The 3,817-nt window shown below is 41.1% G+C and overlaps 2 non-coding genes across 2 annotated transcripts; both read left to right on the forward strand.

Annotated features, from left to right (window-relative positions):
- Positions 1-2,710: 2,710 nt before the first annotated feature.
- trnar-acg (transfer RNA arginine (anticodon ACG)) lies at positions 2,711-2,783 on the forward strand. The gene has a single exon. It is a non-coding gene; the product is annotated as a tRNA-Arg (tRNA).
- A 328-nt stretch (positions 2,784-3,111) lies between these two features.
- On the forward strand, positions 3,112-3,183 carry trnae-uuc (transfer RNA glutamic acid (anticodon UUC)). The gene has a single exon. It is a non-coding gene; the product is annotated as a tRNA-Glu (tRNA).
- The last annotated feature ends 634 nt before the right edge of the window (positions 3,184-3,817 follow it).

A 3,817-nucleotide genomic window follows, 5' to 3' on the forward strand; every position in this document is an offset into this window, starting at 1 on the left:
TCAGCTCAAAAGACTTGACAGTAGTTCCAAAGAATAAATCCCCCAAATCCACAAGGTTAATCCAAAAGCATACAAAAGGTTCACAGGAGTCTAATCAAAAAACAAAGTCAATACTTCCAAAAAGTCATTCTAATTAGTCCACAAAATAAATCCATAAGGCATTCAAAAGAGCACTTGTCAATCAATCAAAACAAAGAACTATACCAGATGCACAAAGTCTTTTAAGGACAAGGCCATAAACCAGAGCACATGGCTGACCTAGACTTAATCAAGGTACAGGAAACACTAAGCAAAGTATTTGTGGAGGAAAAGGGTGACTTAAATACACAAACCTAAACAAAGCACAGGAGACACCTATTAGACATAATGACAGAGACTGGACACCAACAAAAAGGCAGTGGGGGCCTCTAGTGACCAGAAAACAGTCCACAACCCTGACAGGAAACCAGTAGATATCAGTTTATATCTTGCTCTGTTCATGTTACAATTAGTTGCATATCTTACCTGTATATTTCAGTCTAGTTGTGTTGATATTTAACATGATCAGAAAATGACAGATGATTTTCAAAGTCTTTTCCTGTTTCATCATAAAATGGACATCATAAAGCGTCCAAAAGTCAGAATGGACAAACCCATGTGTATAAATCACACCAAAATATGGATTTGAATTAAAACACTTAAGAGAAACATTATTTCAGACTTTTGGATAACAGCTGGATAGACTTTTATTTGATAATTATGTGCAGTATTGAGATTAAAATTTATACTTGATTTGGATTGGTCAGAAGGTGTTCAGCATGGACCTGATAGCAGTTCAGGTTTCAAATCAAATCTCTCTTTTTTAAAGAATGTCCTTTTTCTGATTATATATACAGTTATACAAACCAAAAAATAGTGTATGTCAAATATGTACAGAAGAAACTGAATTTGAGTTTAGAGACTAACTAACTAACTAACTAACTAACTAAATATAATCACAATCGTTTACATCAGCAAACAAAACATTAATATAAATTATGTATACACAGTGCACATACTTGATCAAGCCACAATTATAAGGACATCCTAATGATTAGACTGACCAACTATAGAAGAAGAATTCACATAATCAGAAAAAATAAAAATTAATGGCCCCAAGTTTCAGAAAATATGCCAGTATTGCCCTTTATTGTGTACCTAATTTTATCCAAATGAATGAAGCTCATAACATCTTACTGCCAGTCATCAAAAGATGGAGGGAGAATTTGTTTCCATAGCAGAAGAATATGCCATCTAGCTAATAATGTTACCGTTAAACGTGACTTTATTGGATTACCCGCAGAACTGGCGAGGAGTTCACCAAATCGCTCAGTTAATAACGGCCGGGAACGCTTCCTCAACGGAATCCGAACACGATCACTGATTGCAGCCAGCAGCATGTTGGTGTTGCGTTCATTTCGATTCACTGCGCAAAATGTTACATAACCAAAGCCACAGTACCATTGACCTCTTCAACTTAAATTGTACTTAATCTTCTTGATGAACCGAGGTGAATTCTCTCAGCGTTGCTAAGCCTAAATGCTACAGTTTTACCTACTTCCAGTCCTATGTGACAATTCTAACTACTTTACTAAATGTACTACAGTACATTAACAACTATAGTGTTTTGAGTACATTCTATGTGTTGATTGGTTCTTAAAGTACATGTCTTGTGGCCAGCCCAGCAGGAGACTCCAGAGTGTGTAAAGGCCTGACATGAGCACACCATGGTAACTGTTAGAAAAACACTAACTGATTTGTCATCACTTATTTATTTGTAGGCGATATTGGAGTAGTGTTTGGATATTTTATTTCTGGATTAACTTGATTTGTCTAACGCTTACTCTATCTCCTTGCTATAGCTCTCAGTGTGTGACTGAGAATGCAGAACACTGGTTTCAGCTGTGAGTGCTGTGATCATAATTTGGGCATGAATCAGATCGTCTCGGGATATAGCGCTAACAAAGACTACAGCCATTCCGATCATGTCTAAATCGAAAGCCAGAGGGCCGCCAGAAAGCATAGCGCTACGTATAGCGGCTGCGTTTTCGGAATCCCAAAACAATCACTGATTGCAGCCAGCGGTGTGTTGGTGTTACGTTCATTTCGATTCATTGCGCAAAAACGGTATATAACCAAAGCTACAATACCACTGAACTCTTCAACTTAAATCGTTCTTAAGCTTCTTGATGAACTGAGGAGAACTCTCTTTTGGCTTATTTTCTCTCTCGGTGTCTGTGAGTGTCAGTCCCAGTGTCAATAGAACTAATCATGTAGTGTATCCGGGTTGCAGGATTTTTTCATTTATTTGTTTGTTTTTTTTTATTTAAAAAGCACAGAAGGTATCATTTGCGTATGAATCTGTTCGTCTCTCGATATAGTGTCAAAAAAGACTACAACTATTCCAATCATGTCTAAATCAAAAGCCACTGCACCAGGCCAGAGGGGCGCCAGAACCCATATCACAACATGTAGCAGCTCCTTTTTTCTGCCGGCCCAGGTGTGTGGGATGCCGTGATCATATAGTGGTTAGTACTCTGTGTTGTGGCTGCAGCAACCCCGGTTCGAAGCCGTGTTACGGTATTAGCTTTTCCACATCACCGCTGAACGCTAGGCATGGCTTTTGACCTCTGGCCGTTTGTCACTTGAAAAGCATAAACAGGTAGGACCCTGCTCCCCTTAAAACTCTCATGGGCCAGTGGCGCAATGGATAACGCGTCTGACTACGGATCAGAAGATTCTAGGTTCGACTCCTGGCTGGCTCGGCTGCCTTTTAAGAGCCCAGAGGTGTGCCACAAACTCCAGCTGCCGAATTGCTGGCAGAGTAACACCTCCCACAATCCCTGAAATGCGGAGAGTCCTGTACTGGGAGCTACGCTGGCTTTCTGCACCCGGAACACCAGCCCACGCTCTGTCTAGCGGCTGATCTTCCACTGGAGTGACAGCTCGAGTAGCTGGATGTTCGGTCAGCGCTGGCCAATTTTGTGCTCTGCAATGCAAGGTCCCCATGCAAAGCTCTGGATGATACCTCGCTGGAAATCAAACTGCTTGGTGGTCGAGTAAAACACCGATCTCAACGCTCCTGGGGAGACCTCCCATATGGTCTAGCGGTCAGGATTCCTGGTTTTCACCCAGGTGGCCCGGGTTCGACTCCCGGTATGGGAACATGACTTTATTGGATTGCTTGCAGAGCTGGCAAGTAGTTCACCAAATCACTCAGTTAATAACGGCTGGGAACGCTTCCTCAACGGAAACCAAAAACGATTACTGATTGCAGCCAGCAGCATGTTGGTGTTGTGTTCATTTCGATTCACAGCGCAAAACGTTACATAACTGATTTGTCATCACTTATTTATTTGTAGGCTCCCATGGGCCAGTGGTGCTACTTGAAGAACGATAGTCTGGGTCAGCCGGCCAATCACAGCTCACCTGGGAAATCTTTCTCGCCCAATCACATCGGCCCGTTACATCTTTATTCCCCAATCCCTGTGCTGAAAAGATGGACAGACAATGGGGCCCGCCCACAACAATCGATGGATCGTGCGCGCTAATGACGTGTCATTCAAGTCAAATGTATTCGCATAATTACAGTGTGGCACAGTAGCGGATTACAAACGAATTACTGCGTCAGGTAAGAGACTATGTTTTTTCAGTGTGGGATTTACCTTTTTATTTTAATAACTTTGTTTAACCTTTATTTTAGTAGGTTTTTATTTATCTTTACTTTAACGGTTGTTGTTTACACATCTAGATGTAAATATCTGGAAATGAAATGTGAGAATTCTGGTCTATAGCCTTT

The sequence above is a fragment of the Hemibagrus wyckioides genome, unplaced genomic scaffold (assembly GCF_019097595.1).
Source record: "Hemibagrus wyckioides isolate EC202008001 unplaced genomic scaffold, SWU_Hwy_1.0 Contig22, whole genome shotgun sequence".
Taxonomy (NCBI): domain Eukaryota; kingdom Metazoa; phylum Chordata; class Actinopteri; order Siluriformes; family Bagridae; genus Hemibagrus; species Hemibagrus wyckioides.